The 27,611-nt window shown below is 41.0% G+C and overlaps 1 protein-coding gene across 1 annotated transcript in view; it reads left to right on the top strand.

Moving 5' to 3' along the window:
* Positions 1-27,611, top strand: part of CHD6 (chromodomain helicase DNA binding protein 6) — a 169,964-nt gene that overhangs the window by 636 nt on the left and 141,717 nt on the right. The gene's annotated exons all lie outside the window — the stretch shown is intronic.

Raw genomic sequence — 27,611 nt, 5'->3', positions numbered from 1 at the left:
GTGGGCTGATGCCAGGCTGCTGCTCCGGGAGGGGGCGGGAGCCCCGGCGCGTCCTCGGAGCGCGCGCACCTCCGCCCCCTTCTTACGCACTCACGCGCACTGCCCCCCAAAACTGGGACCCTGGAGGTGCCCAGCAACCTTACAGCCAAGTTTTATGCATTATTAGATTGCATGTTTGAGCTTAAAAAAAAATAGGAATCTGTCCCCTTTAGGCTATTTATTTCCTTTGCTGTTGAGAAGTAACGAGTCTTTCGCTCCCAAATTTCCAGGGACATGCCTATCAGATGTACAGAGGGTTGGCAGCGACTTGGTTTTTAAAAAGACGCTATTAGGAAATCCCCTCACTAGTGAGGTAATTGAAATTTGAGTTTGTTTGCAGCTTCAGTTTTATTTGATCCAATTAAAAATACATAAGCAGGCACTTCACATTTGTGTACCTAAAGTATTCCTAGTTGCAGTTATGACTGATGGGACCGTGGTTTCGAAAGTGTGGAATCTAATAAGGCAGTGCGATTCAATTGTGAATTTATAGGCTCGTGTGCTCCGAATTAGGCTTTATGGGCCATTAGTAATCTGGCCAAGGTTTTTAGAGGATCCTTGGCATCTCCAGGTATCTTTGAGGCTGGATACATTATTCCTCACCACCCTCAAAACTGCCCGTTTCTGGCGTAGACAGATCCATGATCAGAGGAAGATACATCTAAATTTTTTTTTACAATTTTCAGAACGTCTACAGTACTGCCTAAGATTTCATCGTTTCTCAAATAGCACAGAGGAACAGCATCCTAGTAGGCCCCAGATTTTGACATACCTTGTGGAGATACACTTGTGGCCCTTAGAAAAGTCTGGACAGCAGACTGTGGCCCCAAGGCCGAGTGTGAGTTGTCTTTCTTACTGAGGATGTATACTCATTAATGGCGTGTTGAGTCTGTTGGTAAGCCAGATTGGAAGATCAGGTTGGCAACCTCAGGGAGGTAGTTTTTGTGAACTTAGTGGCTCTCTGGCAATAAAAGGAAAGTTTGAGATCTGTGTATGATAAAATGATTAGGCATGAATTGTCAAGTGACATGGTTTATGCCAACCAGGACAGGTGGTTTCATGTAAGCCATGCATGGCTGTAACTGCAGGCCTGGGAAAATTATTGTGATAAAATTATTAGTTTTGGACTTCTTTCTGTACCATGGCAGTTTTCAAGATGAATTAGGATGAATTATTTAGACACTTTTCTTGATTAATGGACTATTAAAAGCTACCCTGTATAATTTTTTTTCTGTTTTGCTAACTTTGGAATCTCCCTTGTAGTAACCAGACTGTGACACAGTTCTTGCTGTAGTCAGGCTGTGGGCAAAGTAGATGCAGAGCTTGTGTGAGGTTCGCTGTGTCTCATTGTGGTATCAGTCTACCTGGAGTCACATCTTTTATACTGCAATGGTTTTTTTTGTTTTTTACATTTGCCTTTTTTTGTGTGATAGTACTGAGAACTCTTTCAATAGAATCACTTTTACCACAACTTTTTAATATTCTGTGTCTTTATTTTCATAATTTATTATTAATATAGCTGGAAGTGCCCCGAACAATCTTCAGTATGTGGGAACCACACAAGAAGTTGAAAGACCAGTTGGAAGTGAAATGGGGAAACCGCTACAAACACTGCTGCATTCCTGGAAAATCCTTCGGCAGTTAGTTTTTTGTATTTAGTGATTTACTCTTCTCATAACTGTTTAAATACCAAAGAAAATCTGAAGCAGAATTGCATCTCTTTAGAAACCAGATCTCATTGGTGACGGTTGCCGCTCTATTACAAGAAACCTTACAAGAAACCTATCCGAAAAAACAGGCCCTTGGGCTACTGTGTTCTGGAGTTCTCTGATTTATAGAAGTTTCACTGGAGGTTTGTGATGTTCTTGAAAGTAGAGCTTTGCCCCCAAGCAAAGTTAATGGTTCTGTCCTCCTGTGGTAAACCAGGAGGGAAAGGGGTTTCACACCCTCAGCTCCGTTTTCACTGCAGGTGCCTGTGTTTCTCAGCTGTCGTAGAAAGACTGTGGTTATGACCAGGTGGAGTCCCATATGGACCACTCATGTTCTGAACTCTTTGGGGCAGGTTTTAGGATTCAAAGATTCTGTCTGCAAAAGTATCTTTGGTATATGACAGTGACACCATCTAGGACAGTGACGGTATCTAAGTTGATTGAGGAGACTGTTTTCTCTCCTCCCTTCTTCCCCAGGATAGCAAGGTTTCAAATAGTTATATTTTTAATAATATTTAGAGTATAAAATGGTTCTCTTTATACTTCCATTCCTTGTACAAAGTATTAGTTTAATTTAGCTGAAGAGCTGCCATGAATTTCATGGGAATGCCTGAATTCCCCTGTAGCAGGTTACTATGGTAGTCCCCCCACCCATGGGGGTACGATCCAAGACCCCCAGTGGGTGCCTGGAACCTCACGTAGCACCAAACCCTATGTATACAGTTGACCCTTGAGCAACACAAGGGTTAGGGGTGCTTACCCCCTACGTAGTTGAAAATGCACGTAACACTTTTGACTCCCCCTAAACTTAATAGCCTCCTGTTGACCAGAAGACTTACTGATAACATAGCCTATTAACACATATTTTGTATATTATATGTATCATATACTGTATTCTTACAATAAAATAAGCTAGAGAAAAAGAAATGTTAAAATCATGAGAAAATACCTATACAGTATTTCTGAAAAAAAAATCTATATAAGTAGAACAGTGCAGTTCAAATCCGTGTTGTTCGAGTCAGCTGTACTGTTTCTCCTTGCACATACCTACCTACCTACCTACCTACCTGTGGTAGTGCAGTCGATGAAATTGGCGTAGGAAGAGACTGGCAACAGCACTACAATAGAGCAGTTGTAGCAATATACTGTAATAAAGGTTATGTGAGTGTGGCCTTTCAAAATACTTCATTGTACTGTACTCACCTCTTTTCTTGCTCTCTTTTTTTAAAGATTTTATTTATTTCAGAGAGGGAAAGGGAGGGAGGAAGAGAGAAACTTCAATGTGTGGTTGCCTCTCATGCTCCCCCTACTGGGGACCTGGCCCGCAACCCAGGCTTGTGCCCTAGACAGGGATTCGAACCAGTGACCGCATGATTTTGCAGGCTGGCACTCAGTGCGCTGAGCCACAACAGCCAGAGCCTTTTTTTACTCTTGATGATGTGCGATGATACAGTGCCCACGTGATGTGATGAAGTGAGTTGAGTGATGTAGGCATTGTGACAGTGTTAGGCTGCTATAGGGGTTACTTTAACACAAGCACTGTGTTTGCAACACGGGCGGAGACTGTAGATCTGATAATTCTGACGGCCACTAAGTGACTAGCAGGCGGGCAGCACAGCACAGGAGGGTAGCGTATAGAGCTTTTATGTTGAACAAAGGGATGATTCATATCCCAGGTGAAACAGCGGGACAGTGCGAGATTTTTATCACCCTACTGAAAATGGTGTGCAATTTAAACTTATGAATTGTTTATTNCACTGTGTTTGCAACATGGACGGAGACTGTAGATCTGATAATTCTGACGGCCACTAAGTGACTAGCAGGCGGGCAGCACAGCACAGGAGGGTAGCGTATAGAGCTTTTATGTTGAACAAAGGGATGATTCATATCCCAGGTGAAACAGCGGGACAGTGCGAGATTTTTATCACCCTACTGAAAATGGTGTGCAATTTAAACTTATGAATTGTTTATTTCTGGAATTTTCCATTTAATATTTTGGACTGTGATTGACTATGGGTAACTTGAAACCACAGAAAGTGAAACCGTGGATAAGGAGGGACTATGATATATTATTGCAAACTCTTTGAAATATGTAAAATAATAGCTAGGGCTTAGATATCTGTTCTCTAGAGAACAACTGCAACAGAATGTGATGGAATATTTGTGAGGAATGTTAAAAGGAGGAGCAGTAAATGAATACCTGGTGTGTGTACAGCACTCAGCCAGGTACTGGGGCTGGCGAGGAAAAACTATTCCTGTTTCCAATGCTGCTCCGTGAGGCTGGACTGCGGCTCAGAGAAATGAAATAACTTATTCAAAGCCATGAAGCTAGTACATGTTAGAGTCAAAATTTGAACCCAGATCATCAGGTTGCAAAGGGAATATTCTTTTTACGGACAACCCTCTCTATAAAGATTTTTTCCCCAAAGCTGGGTATGTGGTCATGTTTCAGGGACATGGTGCTACGTTAACTAACACACTTTGCGTATATTCTACACACATGTCCATTTCTCCTTCATTTTAAGAATCTGTCACTGGAGAGGCATACTGGAGTAGAGTGAGGGCACCCTCTTCTTTCCTTGTCTCTCGAGGGCAGAATGGTCCTCCTAGGACGTGGGAGTTCAGGCATAGCTTGGTATGGTGATGAAGTGCGGAGGGAGAATGCTGTCGCTTTGTTCTTACCAACCTATTCTAGCTCATTTTGCGGAGGTATTGGTACCCTCATGAGAAATTCTGTTACTTCCATGAAAGTCCCAAAGGTAGTAAACTGATTATTTTAAAATATCCATCCCTGTTCTCATTTCTGAATTAAATGATTGCATAAAATCCAGAGAAAAATATTTATTCTTGCTTATAGTACCCATATTAGTTGGTTTTATAGTTTGTAACAGAGATTCTTTACATCATCCTTCATTTATTTCTTATGCCACTTGCCATTATTGAGACTTTTAGAATCTTTGATGATGTATATGGCATAAATAGCTCCTGTTTTGAGGAATTTAAAAAAATTGGTGAACCCTTTTTCTTTCACAGTCATGATGGAGGACCTAAAATTTTTAGCAATGAAAAAGGCCTGATTTTTCCATAGACTTCCACGTGGCATTTATCTGCTAGCTATTTCAGAAGAACTTAATATACTAGGATGTAATTTCAAGAAAATTGGAAAGTAGAATTTTAAGATAACTTCAGGAAACAAATCAAACATAAGTACAGAGTAATGGATACATATTTGGATTTTTTTATTAAGTAAAGGGAGACTTTTTAATTTTTCTACTCCTTTATTAGAGATGTTTCAGCCCTTGGTCGGTGTGGCTCAAAGGGCTGAGTACCAGCCTGCGAACTGAAAGGCCGCCAGTTTGATTCCCAGAGAGAACACATGCGTGGGTCACAGGCCAGGTCCCCATTTGGGGGTGGGCAAGAGGCGGCTGATCGATGTTTCTCTTGCATATTGATGCTTCTCTCCCTGTTTTTATCCCTCCCTTCTCCTCTCTTTAAGAAATAAGTAAAATCTTGAAAAGATTCTTCTAGAGAGTATTCACTGATCTAATATATTATTCTATCAGCAAATTTTTAGTATGTTTTGAATTATCTTGTGTACTATGTGACCAAGGTATTTTATTTTTGGAATTTCTGTATTTTTTAATTCTAAGATTCTCTGTGTAAAAGGTGAGGCTTCAGATCAGAAGAAAGTGTAACAGCTGTGGTGACGTTGACCATTAGTTCCTACCTGTTGAGGCTGAGACTTGATCCTGTGCTTCGAGGACTCCTAGGGAGTCTCGGGCGTGTGAACTCTCCCGAACAGTGTGCAGTGTTTTGTTTTCGTGCGTGTTTTTATGGGAAGCAGATCCTTGCATTTTAGGATTCTTAGAGGGGTGTGTGACTCCACTTTCCTCTCTTCTTCCCAGCATCTCTTCTCATTTGCATGCAAAAACAATCCTATGGATCATTGATTTGGGTCATTCCAAAACACTTGTTTTGTATGAGCAAAGTCTTGCCTTGAGGCTGACTTTTTGGGGCCTCATTTTGCCCTTTAACAGGTCCTAGGGTCTCAGCCTGGATCCATGTTGCCTGGGCTTGGGAAGTACTTCTGCAGCCCTACTGGGAGCACACAGGCAAGAGTCTGCCTCTCCCTCCCTCCCTCCCTCCCAGGATTGTCTTGCCTTGGTGTACTTGGCAAGCCGTTCCACACCCTTGTCTGGGCAGCCCGATGAGTAAAGGTTGGAGTGGGAGGCGCGAGGGCAATTGCGAGACAGTCTTAGAGGGTCCTGGGCCTCGGTTTCAGCCATCTGCCTCTGCAGATGGGACTGGAGGGATGGCCATGGCAAAAGCTCCTGGCATCTTCTTGCTTTGAACACTGCTTCTTATTTATTGTTACCGCTTCATTCAGTATGTTGGGAAGAAAGGGGTTTTCTTTAATACATTCTAAGAGGCACAATTAAAAAGAATCCTTCCATTTTTATATTTTCCAGACTTTGTGTGAGATGCCTTGTAACTTTTCTGTCAGTGTTGTGCATTTTAAGGGAATTTATCTTAAAATAAAGTTTAGTTGGATGTGTACCCTTATTTTACATGCATATGTCAAGTTCTGTTGAACCAGGTGTTACTATAGGAAAAAGGATCACATATTAAATTTCTTGGAGCCACATTTTCCAATTTACTGAGGTAAAAGGCAAGCAAATTGGTAAAACAAATTCTAGAGAGACAAGAAAATGCTAAGAGTGGTGTCCCTAGGAAGTGGCTGAACTTGAAGTTACCCTGGAGATTTTCATAGAAGTCCATTTGTGGGGCTAGAAGGGAAGTTGGAAATCTGTTTGGTTTGAGATGTAAATTGGGGGAAGCACCTCAGCTTTAGGCAGTTCTTTCCCTAAATATATATAAAAAAAGGACTCTTTACTTTGAGTTCAAGGAAACCATCCGTATTCTAAGAAATCTTTCACAAGATTATGTCCAGTATGCTAGGTCCAGATCTTAGATTTTATTTACTGAAATAAATTTTACATAATTTAACACAGAATTTATTAATGTTTGTTGTGTGTTTTGGCATAACACCCCTTGCAGTGTCAGCAGCCTAAATTCCACCATGAGTTAGCGTGGAAAAGTCAAGCTATCATGCTTGTTTACCATGTGACAGAATTGGACCACATTATAACTGACGACACCATCAGATTGCTTTTCTAAGCAAACCCTGTGTAGTGTCATTTTAAGGGACTCGGGGGTATTCTGCATAATGGAAGTAACAGTTTTGCCTTGAGTTGTAAATGTCCTCTGAGGAAATGATAGAGGATATGAAAGAGATCGTTAATGACCAGCTTCAGGGCTGCTCCAAGTCAGTCTGCAGATCCGTGCAGGTCTTGGGACTGTTGTGACCTGTCTGTGACAGGGTAGGTCCAGAACTGGAAAGGAAGCACTTAGGTGCTTTTGGATATATTTTTTTAGAACAGTAATTTTTCTGTTGAATTTAATAATAAAAAGTGTAAGTTTATAGTGATCCTTGTTTCATCTTTATTTTTGTTCTTGTTTAAATTTTTTCCTGGTAATCCATTTTTCTGGTATTTTATAGAAGTATTGGTCTGTGATTGAATGGGAGAAAGCAGAGGCCAGTCCTTTACCGTAGAGAGCACTACGCAGGGTGATGGGCAACATTGGTGTTATCCTGGAGCTTGTTAGACACAGACGTGTTTGGTGACCATTCCAGACCGACTGAAATAAACTCCCTTGGGTGGGGACCCAGTAATCAGTGTTATAACACGCTATCCTGATGATTTCTGTGCACATTAAAATCTGAGAGTGTTCTAGATCAGCACTGTCCAGCAGAACTTTGTGCTGTGGTGGAAAATGCCATATGTCTGTGTAGGACCTCTTAGTCACATGTGGCTGTCCAGCCCCTAAAAGGTGGCCAGTGCGAGTGCAGGACAGAATTTTAATTTTATGTACTGTTAGTTACATTTAAATAGTCACATATGGCTAGTAGCGTTGGCATTTGCCAGCAACATGTTAGATGGTTTAGCTGCCTCAGCCTCTTTTTTTTTTTTTAGGGAGGAGAGATAGACTTTTTTCTTCATTTAGAAAGGAAAATATGGTATGGGACATGACTACCCTTTAGCCTAAAATGAGACTAAGCAAATCATGTAATAAAATTCAGCATTGTTTGCATATTTATATATTTACCTGCTTATTTTTATCAAAGTTAATTTGATGTTATGAAAATGGTATGATCAGAAAATAAATTTAGGTCTATGTCTTGAAAAGTGTGGAAACTACAAGGTAGCTCGTCCAGTGAGAGGCCTTGTGACCCTTCATGGCCGTGACTGACGTGCATGATGTCCTTCAGCGTGACTTCTGAAGCTGCTTCCTCCCATGTAGAAGACAGGCAGGTTTTCAGGGAAGTGCTGCAGTTTTTCAGTTCTCAGTATCAAACGCTACTTATTGAAGGCCCTCATTTCTTTAGTTAGTGGGCCCTTTTCTATGTAAAGTATTTTTGATTTTTCAGCTTACTTAGAGGATGACTTTTCCATTTATAAAGCTAATCTTTGTTTTTAATAATAGTCGCAAAGTATCCTCGAAAGATTGAGACCTATTTTCTGTCCCCAATACATTTGAAAATTGATTTGATAAAGAATTTCTTCTACTCACTCAGGGTTGCATATGCTTCCCTGCCTCCAGCCCTTTCTACTTATACTTCAAATTTTAAACTCTAAATCAAGGATAACAGAATTGGAAGTCCTTTTGTAATTGACAAGTAGAAGGGCCATGGTTATAGAAGTATCCACATGTGTTGATGGAATCTTAGCTTTATAAAATGTGTAATAAAATGAATCTTTCTAATCGTACCATAATTTTATTAAGTATATTTGCTAGGATTTAGGTTTTCAAGCAGGAGATTGTTAGTCATTTCAGCAGTAAGGGGTCCCGTGTGCTTTGTACATTCGTAGAATGAGTCACAAGTGTTAAAGATTGTGGATAGGGCTGCAGGAATGACAGAATCACTATTAATAATAATAATAATAATTATTATTATTATTTTAATCATCACCCAAGATATGTTCAATGATTTTAGACAGAGAGGAAGGTGGGAGTGGGAGAGAGAGAAGCAGTGATTGGTTGCCTCCTATACCAGGGATTCAACCCACAACCTAGGCATGTGCCCTAACCGGGAATCGAACTTGCATTGCAACCTTTTGTCCTGTGTCTTGATCCAACTGAGCCACCTGGTCAGAGTGGAATAATGAAGTTATTAATGCTGCAGTGTCCATTGCTTTGTTTATGGCACGAATTAGTGTTATATTGTCTTTTCTTGGTGTCCATTGACTAACAGTGGTGTTTTTGGGTGGACAACATGTTTTGGGCTCCTTGTCTTTCTCTGAGGGATTTCAAGTTACTGATTATAGGCATATGTTTGGATAACTGTTTTGGGGTCTTAAGGGCTTCGAAAACCCCCTCTGTTGGAATTGAGATCTGATAGTTGACAGGTCTCAAGCTTAGAAGATGTGGAAGTTCCTTGCTTCAGGTGTGTACCCACCACTGTCACTGATTCCCATCGCTGTGACTGGCATGTGTCAGAGGTGTTAACCGAAAGACTGATTTCATAAGCCATGCCCCAATACCAGTCTCCTTATTTGTGCATGGGATTCATGCTCTATTCACACTCACCCCTCTAACTGCAACATTTCATGTTAGCGAGCTCTCCCTGGGTACTCCCAGCTTTTTTCCATGTTCACTCTTGAACTAAGCTTTGTTGCTACCATTATAGCTGTGGTCATGGCAGTTATTTCTAGTTCAAGACTTAAGCATATCAGATTTCACACAATTCAGCACATTAAGTAGATTCTTCTAAACCAAGGCCTCTTTCTGGCATCTTGGGATTGCAGAAGAGTAGAATTGGGACTCCAGAGGCCATCTAGTCCAATTTTGTCATCTTACGGATGACAGAACAGAGTCTAGTTATGTAGATATGTTTTGAGGCCATAGAGCTGGTCTATGGCCAAGTTAGGATTAGAATTCACTTCTTATCTTACCAAATCGGATTCATTCCCTACTGATGGTTAGGGTCCTCAGAACCCATGTAGAAGAATTTCCCTTCAGAACTTTTGGGGAAAAGATGGGGGTTTTAGGTTAGAAATGAATTTGAGGAAGTCTGCATACTTTTTTTTCTTTTGTTCTCCAAAATAAAATAAAGATAATTATCAGTGAAATTTTATGTGTCTTGAATGAGTAAGAATGAATGGTACTATTTTGGTAGCTCTTGTTTACTAGAAACATTTGGCATGTCCTTCCCTTTTGGTAACTCATTATTTACTATTTTTTGCTTACTGGAAACTTTTTGGCATGTCCCTGTGTTATGTCATGGTGAAATGCTTGTAAATTCACCTTTGCTTCATTGCAAATAACATGCATGGTAGATTTTTTCCACATCTATATTTTCACTTTAGCTTTATGACGTAGAGTTATTAGAATAGGTTTTTCCCAGATTCTTCAATAATCATGATAATAATAACAGCAGCTGTCAATCACTAAGTGCTTATTATGTTATGTGCCAGATGTGATCCTAGGCTCTTTCATGCTGTGGTGGTCATTAGGGTTGTTCTGGGAGCATTGACTGATTGCATTACACCATCGTCTTGAAGTGGAACATGGCTGGCGTATGACTTACTTTGGATATTGAAGTTTGAATGGAAGTAATGTGAGACACTTCTAGGCAGATACCTTTCAATTTTTTCCTGAAAGAAATCTGCAGTGGTTACATAGTGTGAGCAAATAAGTCAGTGCTTTAAACCACTGAGTTTTTTAAATGGAGTTTTAACTGTAGCGTAGCCAAGCCATCCTGATAAATATACATGGATTATTTATTGGTTCTGCTCATGGCTAAGTGGTGATACTAAGCCCATTGTACAGCTTAGGAAACGAGACAGGAATCAAGTTGTCTGTAATTGCAGAACTCACGACCCAGGCAGTTTGAGCCCTGCGTTCTTAAGCACTGTAGTGTGCTGCCGTCCTCTATCCTGTGCTGTCTCGGTACCCACTTTTAAATACAGACTGTGGGCTGTGCCCGTGGTACCTTCGTGCCAAAGCTTATGTTTCCCTCTGTTTCATCCCTTCCTACAGCTGCCACTGAAGTTGTGGCTCCGTGGGTGCTTGTCTCTTACCAGCATTTGTCCTTCCCACTTGGTACTGAAAAAAATCTCCATTCCATTTCTGTCATCTATTATCTGTATTTACTGCACTCTGGAATTCCATCTTTCATGTGATAAGGGAAGGTTTTTGCTTTAAGTATCTGCATATCTCTAATATTTTCTAAGCAAATTTCTCAGGAAGCCACTTTTAGGTTTATGAATAGGAGGCCATCCAGCAATCATAAAGGCATTACAGCTAGTGGTTAAATGTGTGGGTTCTACAGCCAGACGACTTGGATTTGAACCCTAGGTTGGCCACTTACTGCTGTGTGAACTTCTCCATGCCTGAGTTTGTTTGTCTGCAAAATGGAGATAAAGAGTAATACCTATCTCATATGGTTGTTTCAAGGATTCAATTTGTTCATTTATGTAAAGCCTTGGAATATATCTGGCACATTATAAGCATGGTTTAAGTGTTGGATATTTTATTTTGTTTATTTTTAAGTGTTGGGTGTGTGTGTGTGTGTGTTTTAATCCTCACCTGAGGATATACGTACTGGTCTGAGAGAAGGCGGGGAGAGAGACATCCAGGTGATAGAGAAACATCAACTAGTTGCCTCTTCTACATGCCTCAGCCAGATTGAACCTGCAACCTAGGTATGTGCCCTGATGGGGAATCGAACCCTCAACCCTTTGGTATGTGGGATGATGCCCCAACCAACGGAGCCCCCTGGCCATGGCTTAGGTGTTGGATATTTTAAAGAATCAGGTGTTAATAGAGCCAAGATAAATTGAGATAGGTCATTATTGATCTTAATTTTTCTGATGTTAATATTAAGATATTAAAGGTCTAATACTGCCTTTAATTAATTTTTCCTTCTATTCAACAGGGATTACTGCAAAACTCGACAACACACTATGCTCTGTAAGCCTGGAAGCTGGGGGCGGGGGTGGGGGTGGTGGATGACCTGGAGCTTGCCCTCAAAGAGTTTACAGTAAGAAGGGGGAGATAAGATACACTTGTACACAGATAATTGTGCTATTACAGTGCAGCCTGTAAAAAGTGTCATAAGACAAGAAAGATAAAGGGAGTTCAGAAAAGGGAGAGATGGGGAGTCAGAAAAGGCTTAGAGTCAGACAGGACATGTATTAGGGTTTGGAAGGATAGGCAGTGTTTGGATGTGTGAAGACTCAGTGAGATGGGCAGGAAATGTCTAGGTGAAAGGAAGCATTACAGCAGAAACCTTTAATAAAGATGTTCATTTACCCATTCTGCAAATATATTGGGCATTTACTAAGTGCTAGGCACTGATACAAACCCTGAGCATAAACAGTAAACAAAGTGAAGTTTTGCCCTGACCAGTGTGGCTCAGTTGGTTGTGCGTCGTCCTGCAAAGTGAAAGGTCACAGGTTTGATTCAGGATCTGGTCACATGCCTGGATTGTGGGTTCATTCCCCAGTAAGATTGTTCGCAAGAGGCAACTTATGGATGTTTCTCTCCTTCTTTCTCTCCCCCCTACCCTCTCTCTAAAAATAAATAAATGGAAAATTTAAGAAACAAAACAAAAGCAAAGTTTCTGCTCTCATGGAGCTTATGTTCTAGTGAGTATTTGAATATGCAGAACCATAATGTAACGAGTGATAAGCAGGATAATGAGACAAAATAGATTTATAAAACTAAGAAAAGCACGGTTAACTTCTAAGTGTTTTTTAGGGTGTCTTTTGAGGAAACTCATGGCAAAGCTAAATGGCTTTTTCCTTGGCGGGGGGCCTATCTGAGCTGTTATCCAGGCTCATGGTTCTCTGCCCCTTGCTCTTGGCTTGTATGGTATTTTCCTTCTTTTGAGACTTGAGAACAAGTCCCAGTGTCTTCATGAGGCCTTCCCCCCGTACGCCTGCCAGAAACAGTCTTTCCGCTCACTCTACACTGCTGGGGGCAGATCTCGCTTATATGACTACTCCGGCGTTTCGTGTTGAAGTGCCTTTCTCTTCTCGTGTTGTTACTTGTTTACTCCACAGTATATGATGGCCATTTATTTAGTAAATAATTTTTGAACTTTCGTTTTGTTTCAGCCATTACTTGGCACTGAGAACTTGAAGATAAATGCACATGGTCTCTGTCCTTGAGGAACGCACAGTTTATTAGAAGGGATAAAAATGTGAACTGCTACTACAAACATCATGATAAATGCCAAATTAGGGCTGTGTCCAAAGTTTTGTTCGAATGTAAGAAGGAGCAAACATCTACCTGGGGGAAGTGTTGGTTAAGGCTGTGGAGAGGAAGAAACTTTTAAATCGTTTTTTTGAAAGTTGGTTTGAAGTTTAATATTTAGAGACTGGGATTGGTGTCAGAGTTTAGAGAGTCTTTTACACGTAGAAAGTGTCCGTGAAGAGATGGAGGCAAGTGGTAGTGCATCGTGGGCAGAGTGTAGTGCAGATCTGTGGGGTGGTGGTGGGCGGTGGTGCTGAGGACTCGGTGGGAGGCACTGCAAAGCTTGGAAGGTCATGGAAAGGAGTTTTGAGCTGTTTTTGCCAGTGAGGATTCGTCTGAGGTTTTAGTGTGGGAGAGCAGTTTGTATTCTACACTTACCAGCAGGGGTTGGGTTACGACAGTGGTGCTCAAACTTTGCTGCGTGTTAGAACTACCTGGGGAGCTTTTAAAAACGCCAGTGCCCAGGCTGCTCACAGTAAAGTCAGAATCTCTGGAGGAGAGAGGCAGGCTTTGGAGTTTTGGATAACTTCCTGTCGTGATTCCAGTGTGCACCCAAGTCTGAGGACCAGCAGTTCAGAGAGGCCCGCTGATGGGTTAGTGATGGCAGTGGCCTGACTGGGATTTAAATTTTTGAATGGAGGCCTTGGGAGTGGGGACAAGGGAAGGTGGAACCAGCCATTCTTATTTTTCTTTCATATTCTGTATGTTTGTTGTTTCCAACAGAATTGCGACCCCCCATGGGCGTGAAGTTTAGTCTTTGTACAATTTCTCGTAGGGGTTTGTACATAGGTTTTCAATATTTGTCTTGATTAAAGTCAGTTTTCTTTTGTTCAAGTACTTAGTTGCATACTTAGGGCATTTTTATTTCATTTGCTTCTTTCTTTTTTGTTATTAAATAGAAATTCCTTTAGGGATGATGTAGATGGAGGTGAAACTTTTTGGTTTTACAAAATTCTTTGTAATCCTGATGAAAGATTTAGGAAGTTAAAATTCAGTAATTAAAACAGTAAGTCTGCATATGAATTTGGTTTATCAACACTGTCTCTCCTAAGTAAGTGTTAGTTAACAGCATTTGCGTAAAACCCATTAGTGCTAATGCACGGTTGATAAATAAGAATCCAGATTAAGTATCTAGATTCTTAAAATATTTTTAAGGTTTACCTTCCATAACATGTGGAAGGTTAACTTTAAAAATATGGCCTAGATTCTGTACCCTGTTCATCTATGTAGTACTGCTCAGGAATTTGGTAGAGTGGTGTAGAGACTGACTTGGTTTGTGTACTTGAAATAATTCCTTTCTGCCAGTTAAGTTTATTTGTGAATGAGGATAGTATTTAAAAATGCTGCGAGGCTTTTCGTGTGTGTATCAGCTCTTCAGTCTTTAATTTAATGAAGACGAGTTGGAACGTAGAGGAATTAAAAACTTTTTGTATTTGAAGGCATTTCTCTGCACACCCCCCCAGCCATTTTGTATCTTAAAAAGCACCAAATCTGCAGAAAGTTATGAGAATACCACCGTACACCCATCTCTTCTTTAACCTGGATTCACCAATTAACATTTTGCCAACTTGCTTGATAACTTTCTCTGTCTGTATACATATACTGTTTTTTTTTAAGCCACATCCTTTGACAGTTCCTTTTGGACATTGTCACACTTCACACTAAATACTAAATATGTTTGCATCTTTATCCTGAGAGGAAGGACACATAACTCTACTAGAGTTTATATTACTCAGGAAACTTGATATGAAACCACATGAAATGTCTGGTCCATACTTAAAGTTAGCTTTTTTATTTTTCCTGATCTAGAATTCAGTCAAGGATCACACATTGTATTAAGTTGTCACGTGGCCTTACCTTTCTGGTGCACACGGTGATGCTCCAAACAACTGAACCACATGGCCAGGGTTAGTTCATGGGTGTCACTTTTTAAAAAAAACTGAAGAACCTCCCTGCCTCTTTGATATTCCAGTGGTTGTGTCCTTTTGGGCCTTTGCCCTTCTTGCTTCTCAAATGACTTCGCAAATGACTTTTTTCCTGTTGTTTCAACTCTTGATGGGTCTAAAATCTCTGTTTCTATCTCCGCCCTCTTCTGTGCTCCAAACCCTCATTCCCAGCTGCACGCTCAGCAGCTTTACCTGCCTGTCCCGTGTGTAAAACTTACCTTTTAGAGTAGACCTGAGCACTGGTTTGAGTATTGGATGGGGTGCAAATGAGACAGCGTTCTACCAGGGTCTAGGAGCAATAGCGCCTGTCCTTTGCCAGCTCCTGCCCTTCCTGACGACCCCTCCCACATCTGCCAAGGTGAACCCAAGGCAGTGAGGCCCTGCCAGCAACAGCTTTTCTGGCTAAATATGGAGTCTTTGAAAGTGAGGTTTCATGAAAGGATTTTTTCCTTCCACCTTTTTCCCCCAATTATTATATATTCCCCTGAGGAACCTCTTTAGACCATATTTTTGCATTATTGACCTTTTTTACCCAGGAAGTTTTTTTTAAAGGGGGCAATTCCTTTTTTTTAAAAAAAATATTTTATTTATTTATCTTTAGATGGGAAGGGAAGGAGAGAAATATCAATGTATGGTTGCCTCTCGTGAGTCCCCTGCTAGGACTGGCCTGCAACCCAGGCATGTGCCCTGACTGGGAATTGAACCGCAATCGTGTGGTTCGCAGGCCCGCGCTCAATCCACTGAGCTACACCAGCCAGGGCTACCCATGAAGTTTTAATACTGCAAATACAGTGTATCTATTTATGAGTATACGTCTGCTTAACACGTAAACAAGATCTTTTAACCCCCAAGAACCATTTTCATCTTCTTGGGGTTATATTGCCCCATTGAAAATGCGTGTTTTAACCCAGAGAAGAAGCAGGCAAGAGGCTGCTTGCTATCCCTCTTACTCACAAATAGTTTACCAAAGACTCATATCTGACTGCTAAACTAGAGGTTTTTAATCTTGTTGTGACCATAATCTGTTGTGTGCAGTATATACACATATGTGATGCAAGGGTTTTCATACTCAATGTTCATTTTCCTACTTGTAACGTACTTACTGTGTTTTAAAAAATAGCTATTGAGATAATACATATTATAGCATTTACCTGTTTTATTGTATATAGGTATGTATAAGATTTTATTTATCTATCTTTAGAGGGGAAGGGAAGGCGAGAGGGAGAGAAACATCAATGTATGTTTGCCTCTCGTGTGTCCCCTGCTGGGAACTGGCCTGCAACCCAGGCATGTACCCTGACCGGGAATAGAACTGTGATCCCTTGGTTCACAGGCCTGTGCTCAATCCACTGAGCTACACCAGCCAGGGCCTGTATATGTTTTTTTAATTTAAAAAGAAATGCTGGTCATGACTAACTGACTTGTAAAAGCTTGACAGCCAGCAAGAAGAGCGCTGCCTGGGCGTAGCTGGCCTAGAGACTCCCCGCCGTCCACCTGAGGGGTGAAAAGAAAGAGGCGGGCAGGGTCCTCGTCTTGAACCACTGTACTCACTGTAGTCATTGGCCTTGATTTCGATAATACCCTTGAATCTTGACCATACTGGCAGTTTCGCTCCTTGGGGTGGAATAAAGGAGGAGGGGCTTATGGCAGTGAAGGTCTGTGGTGAGCTTTTTTTTAAAAGATTTTATTTATTTTTCTTAGAGGGAAAGAGAAGGAGAGAGAGAGAGAGAAATATCAATGTATGGTTGCCTCTCGTGTGTCCCCCGCCAGGAACCGGGAACTGGCCTGCAACCCAGGCATGTGCCCTGACTGGGAATCGAACCGCGATCCTGTGGTTCACAGGCCTGCGCTCAATCCACTAAGCTACACCAGCCAGGGCTTTTTTTTTTTTTTTTTTTTTTGAGATTTTATTTATTTATTTTTACGGAGAGAGAAAGGGGGGGAGAGAAACATTAGTGTGTGGTTGCCTGTTGCTTGCCCCCTCCTGGGGACCTGGCCCACAACCCAGACATGTGCCCTGACTGGGAATTGAACTGGTGACCCTTTGCTTTGCAGTCTCTTTGCAGTCTAGCGCCAGTCCACTGAGCCACACCAGCCAAGGCAGCAATGGGCTTTTTAAGACCACAAGTAAAACTGCTCTGGTGACTGTGGAAGGTGAAATGGACATCCTCGTCCTGTGATTTGTAGTGCCAGTGTCCCCTCTCCCTTTTGAAATAAGAAAGAGATTAGAAGAAGGGCGGGGTGGGGGGGAGGGAAGATTGATCTAATGTTAGATTGTAGAGCTGGAAATTCTTGAAATCTTCATTGCTTAACTGGGTTTATTTATAAAAATATTTGAGAGAGTGGCTGTAGAGATCTGTGTATTTGGTCAGTTTACTGTCATCAGTCTGTTCAAAGGTGAAAGAGCACTGAGGAAATGGAATAGGAAACTGAGTTTTCATTAGGAAAACTGGAAGAGGAGAGGGTCTTAAAAATGAGGTGCAGCTTTGTTTTGTTGGGGTGTATTCATGGTGAGAGGTAGGCCCTGCATATAGCTAGGGGAGTTAGCCATGTGAAATTGGAAGTGTAAAAAGGCTCAGAGTGCCAGGCAGGACAAGAATAGATAGGACCAGGTAAAGCCCAGGCATCCCCAGCCCATCCCAGAGCAGCAGAATAATTAGAGCAAACATGTATTGAGTGGTTACTATATTCTAGGTACTAAGCATTTTATATTTAGTCTCATTTAATCCTTTAAAACTGTGTGAGATGTAGGTTGTGTTATTACTCCCCTCAATCCCCCGCTCATTTTACTGGTGAGAAAACTGAAACTGAGGCACAGGGAGGTAAGGAACTTGTTCAGGGTCACACAGTTACTTGTTCTTACATGTAATGTCAGTGTAGGACCTTGGAGACTCTGCCTTGAAGTGGATGAACCCACTGCTTCTGGGACCGTGCCTGCCGTACCGTACCTCTCTCTCCAGGAGCACAGGCCGTCTGGCAGTCCCATACTCTTCACTCTCTTCATTTAAGTCATTTAGTCTCCAGGTTGCCTCTGAAGTTCACTCGTAGAGGCTGGTGACTACCATACTAAAAATAACACTGCCCTAGAGAATATTTATAGTTTTTTTCACTCCCTCTTTTGAGTACAGACTGTGCCTTATCTGGGAATACCACTTATTTTAGGACTCTGTAATTGGACATTTAAATGGTAGTGCTTGTTTGCTGGTAGTCATATTTCAAGTCAGTTCAACAGACATTTGCATGCTTCCAAAGTACCCTGCCATGCACTTGGTGCTGGGGGGAGAAATGTGATCACAGTCCAGAAGTGTAAGAATGTCACAATAGATGCGACCAGTATTTAAACTGCAGTGAAACAAAGTAAGTAGAACAGTCAAAGGAACATAGAGGATGGTGGGAAGGTTTAGAAGTTCCCAGAAGAGTTAACATCTGATTTTGGTTTTGAAGGATGAATAGGAGTTTGCCAGGTAGGTAGACAGTTGCAGAATAATTAAGTGATACTTGCTGGAGAGATGTACAGAGGCTTCTTTCTGATATTGTTGTCAGTGTTTCTAGGTTCTTAATGTAGTAGAAAGAGCTTCCAGTTACAAAATTTCCTTTTTTCTCCTGGTGTCTTAAAATGCCATCGGGTTCCTGATGGGCCTACTCGGGGCTGCTCACCTAGGGATTATGCTTGGGGCCATTTTTAGGAGGGAGGAATCCCCCATTTAGCACCTGCAGGCACGCTGCAACTTGGGGCAGAAGTGAGTTCTCTGCTTATGTGAGGGGAAGGTGGTGTTCCCTAACCTAGCTTCGGTTTAAGACCTGGATTGCAATTGCTTGCCGAGACTTTTCTTGTATGAAAATGGTACACAGGTTATTGTTATTCAAAAATTGTTTAGGCATTCAACCACAACATTAATTGAGCACTGACTTTTTTGGATGGAGAGTATGTTAGGACCATACATAGAAATAGGGTTTTTCAATATAACATGTGTTCAGTAAAGTGGACAGGTCTCAAGTGTGCTGCTTGATGGATTTTTTTACATATGTGTATATACCTGTGTAACCACCACCTTCAAGATTAAGATAGAGAACATTTCCAGCATCCCAGAAGGTTCTCTTGTGCCCCTTCTCCAATAATACCCATACTCCCTTCCTTCCCTCCCCCTGCACTATTCTGACTTCTGTCATTCAAGATTAGTTTTGCCTATTCTTGAACTTTTTTAAATGAAATCATATAGAACATATGTTTTATGTCTGGCTTCTTTACTCGACTTTGTGATTATAAGATTCATCCAGCTTGCCGGGGAGCACTGATTGCCATACACACTGTTAGGAAGAGACCCAGAATGACCCCGTACGAGTTATGCCATTGAAGTTCAGTGTGCGTTTATGGGTGGCGTTCATTTACTCAGTACACATCTGCAAGTACCATATACCAGGTGCTTTGCAAGGGCCTGGGGCTCAAAGATGAGTAAGTTTCTGCCACCAAGAAGCTTTCAGACTTATGAAGGAAACATCACTTTGGGAAGAAGCTTTGAGGAGGAAAACGTTGGTGTGTAAGTTTGCGGTCTTAGGCTGGAGCCATGTGACATGACCGCTTGGGCGAGTGGTTGTAACGTATCACTGTGGAGAAGGTAAGGGCTGGGAGTGAATTTTGGCGGTGGTTGTGTGGCTGAGGAAAAAGCAGGCAGCAGTGCCGTACTGTTGGTGTTGTAGAAGACTTTTATGAGGTTAGATGAAACTATAGAGATGCTTATTATGAATGTGACATTTTTCCCCGATAATTGAGATGACTTCAGATATCTCATTAAGCCTTCAAAAATTCCCCAAGGGTAGCTTTAGATGCAGCATCTCTTCCTCAGTCAGGGGATTTTGTAGCAAAATGTGTTTCTGGTTGTGTTGTTTGGTGAGGCTGCTATAATAAAATACTAGGGACTGGGTGGCTTACATAGGTATTTATTTTCTCACAATTTCAGAAGCTAGAAGTTTAGATCAAGGTGGCATGTTTGATTTCTTCTGAAGCCTTTCTCCTTGGCTTGGAGTCCTCTTCCTCACCGTGCTCTCACTTGGCATATTCTGTGTCCTAATCTCTTCTTAAAAGGATACCGACCATGTTGGATTAGGGTTCACCTGTAAACACCCCATTTTAACTTAGTCACCTCTCTAAAGGCCCTGTCTCCAAATACTACTGGGACTTGGAGTTTCACTTCAGCCTATGAACTTGGAGGGGGCACAGTTCAGTTCATAATATCCAGGTTTCAAACCTGCTCTGACCTTGCTGGGCTGTCTGAGGGGTGCTACCTGGGAAAAAGCAGGGGTCAGAGCAGGGCCGGGACAAGCAGGTGGCAGTGTTGTAGACCAAAGTCTGGTGTGATGCTGTGGGGGCGGGGCTTGCTCCTTAAGTGTGGTCTCCGAGTTTACAGTTCTGGTCTGAGCACACACACCCTTGGGCCTTGGGTGATCTGTCTGCCACTGTTAAGACGGTGTGATGTTTTTATCAATTAATAAAGATTGAAAATAAGAATAAGAAGAACCTAAACCATAAACACATCACAAGGCAGATAATTTCCTAACCCTTAATAACCTGTTCCAGGGCCTAACAAACCACATCCACCTCTCTTGCCATTTAACCCTTTTGGTTGATTGGGGCAGAGTTAAACAGCCTTGGCTTATCAAAACATTTGAATACCAGAGAGCTGTTTCTAAGTCAGATCTCATCAGCCTTCCTCCTTCTCTAGAAGGATTTTATTTTGCCTTTTTGTTACGATGGCCACCAAGCCGGTAGAGGGTGGGGGTTTGTCTTTCTTTTAAGGGAGTCTTTTTTAAGGAAGTGATTTTAGATTGTCTTAAACTTGTTTCATTGGAGACAGAAGTCTCATGAGGATGAATTTTGTAGGGACTGCTTTTGTTTAATCTGCACTGGAATTCTGTGGGAGCAGATAAGGCTTGTATAGGTACCGGGGACTGGAAAACTGGTTTTCAGTGTCACGGTGTTTATTATAATGGTGTATATCCTAGAGTCACTTTAAGGCCTTTTTCCAGAATTAGAACTTTAGAGCTTCTTGGCTGTTAACATGCAGAACTCATGCAGAGTGGAGTTAGATGGCGTTAGCTGCCACCCACTCTTATTAGACCCAGCCTACTATGAACAGGGATCTCGGAAAGTCACGGCACTCCCGTTTGTTTTCACGGTGCATCTCTACAAATGCTGATGCGGTTCCCTTGCCTCCTTGTTCCTCTCTCAGCTGCGGGCTGGTTGGCTATGCACTTGCCGGGCGGTCTGGCTCAGAAGTAAGCATTTAAAAATCTTTGAACAACAGTCAAAGGTAGTGTGTGCTGTGGCTCTAATTTCTGTCTAAATTAATAATACTTGTGTTATCTTTGACTTGCCCGGCTGTTTACTGAGGGATGAAGTTCTTTTAACAGATAGTACTGAGTCATTATAAATTCTTTTAACAAGAGGTAAGTAAGTTCTTTGTTTGAAATGATCACAGTTCAAAAGCATACCCAGAATTTTACTTCATTTTTAAAGAAACAAAACTCATTTTCAAAGTTCTCTCTGTTTAGGACAACAGCATTTCTTAGACCTCTAACAAATTAAATGTTTTAACTTTCTAAATTTTTCTGTTTTGGTTTCATTTTGTTTTCTGCCATTTTGTTCTACTCTACCTTTCATTTGACTTTATTCACCTTTTTAAAACAATTCATTGCTTTCTTCTTTTTTATAAACTAGGTAGATAATACTGTTCTGAAAATGTGCTGACAGGGCTCCAAAGCTTTGGCTGTAGAAACCTGCAGTGTCTAGGCCTGCAGCAGGCCGATCTGAAATTCTGTGTGCCTTGGGAGAGTGGTCTGGCGTTTATTGCCACCTTCTATCTAGGGAGATCGTTGAACAGGTGCTGCCATATTTTTTAGACATGTCTTCTGACTTTCATAAATTCCACCCCCCTTTTATTTCATTAGAAGTATTTCAACAAAATGATTCAGATGGTGTCCTGCCTCTTGAGTGGAGGAGGGAGGGATAGGATTCACAGGTCACATGACATTGGAGAGCGGGTGCTCCCAGTGTGGTGTGCCTTTGTTCCTAGAGGCGTTTTTAATCCCTGTGTTTTTGTTAGAGTCTTTGAGTTGCAAGGAAGAGAAATTTAAGCCAAGTTAGTTCAGAAGAGTGCTGTGGAGTGTAGAGTAGGGAAGTAGATTGAGTGACTGGCCCCAGTTCTTGACTCCCCAAGCAGTGTTTCACATTCACACCCTTGCCATGGTCTCATGGTAGATGGCATTATGTCCCTACCCCTTAATTTTGGGCTTGGCCCTATAACGTGCTTTGGCCCAGTAGGACAGTAGTGGACGTGATGAAAGAAGAGGTTTGCAGCACGCTTGGGCTGATGGCTGTGTCTTCCTGTGCTTTATGTCTGCCTTGAGAAGGACCCTGAGTGGCTGCAGCCTTTTCAGGGTGGGCCTCAGAGTCAGGCCACCACAGCAGACATATGGCTTAAAGTAGAGCCAGTCTGACTCAGATGCCTGTGGGAAAATGAAATGCTTATTGTTGAATGCCACCAAGATTTGGGGGTCTGTTGTGTAGTATTATTGTGGCAGCAGGTGACTACCAGTCATCCTGCTGGGCCCAAGGCAAACCCAGGCCTCTAGTAGCAGGCTTTCTTGGGTGGTATGTACCAGTACTTTGCCATCATTTACGTGATGCCCAGTGGCATCGGCCCCACCCTTTTCTCACCGGCTAGTTTCCTCACCCAGCATATTGTTTTCTACTTTATAGTTTCTGCGTACTTACATAGCACTTTTTTTCTTAACTTTTCCACGTCCGAGGCACCGTAAAGCTCCTTCAGGCGTTCTCAACCTCATGACTTCTCAGTGTCTACTCTTGTTGCTTAATGTCATTCTTTTGGTTCTTTTCATTTCAGGTTTCTGAGAAAATGGATTTTGCCAAGCAGGGTTCCCCCCACCCCAACCCCAGAAATGTCATGTCCTTAGTTGTTGGCCTTTTTTTAGGTATTGGCTGCCCTTGGGTTAGGGGCCTACCTAGGGTCCAGTTAGATGTGTCTGGGGGTATGCTGGGAGGAGGGACATGTGTTGAAACACATGAGTGCGTAGCCTTATTAATAGAGGCTGTGAATGTGTGGAAGGCTTAGTGATAAGACAAGTCTTATACACAGTGTTGTATTTCATCCAGGGATTTTAGTGTTAAAGGTTGTCAGTGTCTGGCTTAATCAGTTAAATAGAAGGGAAGCTTTTAACTTGGCTTTGCAAGCTTTCGATTTTCTGGGGCTGCGTTCCATTTTTCTGTTTCCTAGTTCCAAGATACCAACCTCACAGCATGAATTCTCAGGATGAGTCTCTTCTGAGGGAAAATGTCAGAGAAGGGACCATCTACTGGGAGGAAAGCTTACTCGTGCAAAACCGTCCAGTGACTTGAGAAGAAAGTAAGTCAGCTTACTCTAAAGATGTAGGCTATGTAGGCTTACAAGGTTGTGCTTAATTTTGATTTATCTCTTAAGTAAGTATTTCATGTTTTAGGGTACTGTTCTAAATGGTACTTTAGAAAATGTGCATTTATAGTTGTTCCTTGCTAGTATGTAGAAATATAATTGACTTGTGTATATTGATCTTATAGCCTATGACTCCTATTAAAGTAATTTACTGGTTCTAGAAGCTTTCTTTTGTAGATTCACTGTGATTTTTCTACATTGATAATTATGTCAAATAGAGATAGTTTTATTTCTTCCTGTTTAACGTGTGCGCCTTCTGTTTCTTTTTCTTGTCTTATTACACTGGTTAGAACTCCAGTTGGATGTTGCATAAATGTGATGAGATTAGACATGCTTGCCTTGTCCCTGAGTTTAGGGGAAAATAATAGTTCCATTAAACTGTATATATATACATTTTTTTGTCAGTGCCTTTTATCAGGTTGAGGAAGTTCCCTTTTATTCCAAGGGATAAGAGAGTTTGCTGAGAGTTTTTACTGTAAGTGGACCTTGGAATTTGTCAGATACTTTGTGTGTATCTATTGAGATGATGCATGTGGGTTTTTTCTGTTAGTCTGTTGCATTACATTAATTGGTTTTTGAATGTTGAGTTTCTCTTGCATACCCAAGATAAATCCCACTTGGTCTTGATATATTATTCTTTTTATATGTTGCTGGATTCCGTGTGACAGTATAGTTGACTCTTGAACAACATGAGCTTGAACTGTCGAGGTCCACAGAGACTTTTTTCTTCTTTAATAAATACAGTTGGCCTTTTGTGGGTTTTGCATCTACAGATTAAAACAACCACAGATCAAAAACAGTATTTTCAGTCTGCAGTTGGGAATCCGTGGATGTGGAGGACCTACTGTATGCATTATTCTACGCCATTTTATATAAGGGTCTTGAGCATACAGATTTTGGCATTCACAGGGTTCCTAGAATCAATCTTCAGCGGGTAGTGGGGCCCAACTGGAGTTAAGTTTGGGGGCAGTCAAAAGTTATGTGCAGGTTTTTGACTGCATGGGGTTGGTGCCACTAATACCTCCGTCATTCAAGGGTATTCTGTTAAGGATTTTAGTGTTTGTGTTTTGATCTTTGTCTTTAAACCTTGGTTTCTTGTATTGTCATTCCCGGATTTGGTATTGGGCTAATGCTGGCCTCATGAAGTGAGGTGGGCAGTGTTCCCTTCTCTTCTGTTTTCCGAAAGAGTATATACAAAATTGGTATACTTTTTTTCATAAATAATTTGATGAAACTTGTCTGCACTTGGAGTTTTCTTTGTTGGAAGGTTTTTAACTTTACAGTCACCATCTTTAATAAATGAAAGGCTGTTCAGGTTCTCTTATGTGAGCTTTGCTATTTTGTGTTTTTTTGAGGAATTTACCCAATTCATCTAAGTTGTGCAAAATTACAGCCATAAAGTTGATATTATTATCTTTTTAATGTGTGTACAGTAGAATTCCTAGAGATGTCTTTTTGAGCCCTGATATTGGTAACGTGTGTGTTTTCTTTTTTTTTTCTTGATAACTCTGAACAGAGGTTTATCAGTTTTATTGATTTTTTAAAAAATCTTTCAGTTTCATTAATTTTTGTCTTACTGTTTTTTTGGTTCTTGATTTCATCGATTTTTGTTCCATATGATTTTTTCCCCCTTGTACTTGCTTTGGATTTAATATGTTCTTACTTTCTAGTGTTTTAAAGTGGAAGCTTAATTCATAAGGAAGACTTTTTAAAATTTTTTAATAATAAACTTAAATTTTTTTTTAAAATTTAGAGAGAGGAGAAAGGAGGGGGAAAGACAGGGAGAGAAACATCGATGTGTGAGAGATACATTGATTGGTTGCCTCTTGGTTGTCTCTTGCACACCCCCAACTGGGGGCCTAGCCCACAACCCAGGCATGTGCCTTGGCTGGGAGTTGAATCAGCGGCAGCTCATTTTGCAGGCCAGCACTCGATCCACTGAGCCATGTCAGCCAGGGCACTAATAACAAACTTTTGATTCTATAAACATTCCTCTAAGCTCTGCTGAAGCTGCATTTCATACATTTTCATATGTTGTGTTTCAATGTTCATTCAATTAAAAATATCTTCTAATTTTTCTTGTTATTTCCTTTTTGACCCAAGGTTGTTTATAAGTGTTTTATTTCCAAATATTGTGGATTTTCTGCATATTTTATTAATGATTTCAAATTTAATTACTTTCTGATCAGAGAATATACTTTGGTGTGATTTCGGTTCTTTTAAATTTGCTGAGATTTGTTTTATGGCCGAGAACATAGGCTATCTCGGTGACCAGCCCATGTGCACTTGAAAACAATGTGTATGCTGCTCTTACAGGGTGGAGTGTCGTATAAGTGTTGATTATATCGAGTTGGTTAATAGTATTATTTATATCTTCCATCCTTACAGGTTTTTTGTACATTCGTTTTATGGATTACTAAAAGAGGAGTGTTAAGTCTTCAACTAATTCACTATACATTATATTAATTATATGTAAATATATATTTTATTTTTATTTTTGTCCATTTCTGGTTCATTTTCTTTGAGGCTCTGTTGTCAGGTGTATACATATTGAAGTTTATTGTATCTTCTTAGTGAGTTAACCCTTTTACCATTATGTGAATGGCTCTCTTTATCTCTCTTAGTATTTCTTCTGACATCTACTCTGTCTAATATACTGTAGCCTATCTGCCTTTCTTTCTATTAACATTTGTATGGTATATCTTTTCCATCATTTTACTTTTATGTTTTTAAAAAAGACTTCATTTATATTTAGAGAAAGGAGAGGGAGGAAGAGAGGAGGGGAAACATTGATGTGCGAGAGATACATTGATTGGTTGCCTTTTGCACCCCTCTAACTGGGGGCCTGGCCCGCAGCCCATGCATATGCCCTGATTGGGAATCGAACCAGTGACCTTTCCGTTCACAGGCCGGCACTGAATCCACTGAAGTACACCAGCCAGGACCATCATTTTACTTTTAATCTATGTCTTCAAAGGATTTCTTTTTATTTTAAATATTTATTTGTTTGTTAATTTATTTATTGAGAGAGGGGAAGGTAGGGAGAAAGAGAGGAAGAGAAACATCAGTTGCTTGCCTCTTACATACTCGTTAACTGGGGACCAGGTCTGCAGCCCAGGCATGTGCCCTGACCGGAAACCAAAATGTGATCTTTCGCCTTGTGATACAGTGCGCAACCAGCTGAAACATGCCAGTCAGGGTTATCTTACAGAAAACATATAACTGGGTCTTGTAATAAATGTTCATTTTAAGGGGGATGGTTAGACTACTTTTATTAAATGTAATTATTGATACGTTGGGTTTACAGCTATTATTTTGCTAGTTAATTTCTATTTGTACATTTGGCTTGCTTTCCCTTCCTCCTTTTTATTTCTCCTTTTAGATTGAGGGGGTTAAAAATTCCTTTTTATATCCATTGGTGTATTAGTTGCACCTCTTTAAAAAATTTTGATGGTAGCTTTAGTACTTATACACTGTACATCAGTCTACCTTCACGTAATAGCATACTTCACATTTCACATACAGTATAAGATTCTAATAACACAGTATATATACTTCTAGTTTTTCCCTTCTATCCTGGGATATAGTTTAATACATTTTACTACACTTACTATTTCTGCTTTTGATAGTTATCTTTTAGAAAGATGATGATGATTATTATTATTATTTTAGAAGCATTATTTTTGGTCTTGTTTCAAGCTGTGGGAGAACAGCTCAAGGCCACTCAGTGGTGGTTCCTACCCACTCCGAGGCCTGCGCAGTGGGTGCTGCGGACCTCAGTTCAGTGGCAGGCTGAGCGCTCCAGCCTTCAGTGGGAAGCTGCTGAGCAGGCACAGAGGGCAGCGGCACACCTTCGTGCCAGTCTGCGACCTCAGGCTGAGCAGCGGTGAGCTCAGGCTGGAGCCGTCCATCCACCCGAAAGGTCTTTCATACTTACTTCCATTTTTATCATTTCTGGAGCTGTTAATTTCTTTGTGTAGATCATCATTTTTGTCTTGTGTTATCTGCATTGTACCTTAATAGCTTTTTTTACCATTTTTGTAGGACTGGTGTGCTGACATTGAATTACTTCAGCTTGTGTTTGTCTGAAAAGCCATTGCTTTGCCTTC

The sequence above is a fragment of the Sturnira hondurensis genome, unplaced genomic scaffold (genome assembly GCF_014824575.4).
Source record: "Sturnira hondurensis isolate 20B ecotype Veracruz unplaced genomic scaffold, ASM1482457v3 Scaffold0004136, whole genome shotgun sequence".
In the NCBI taxonomy this organism is placed as follows: domain Eukaryota; kingdom Metazoa; phylum Chordata; class Mammalia; order Chiroptera; family Phyllostomidae; genus Sturnira; species Sturnira hondurensis.
Note: the sequence above shows the minus strand (reverse complement) of the source record. Positions and strands in the feature narration are given on the sequence as shown.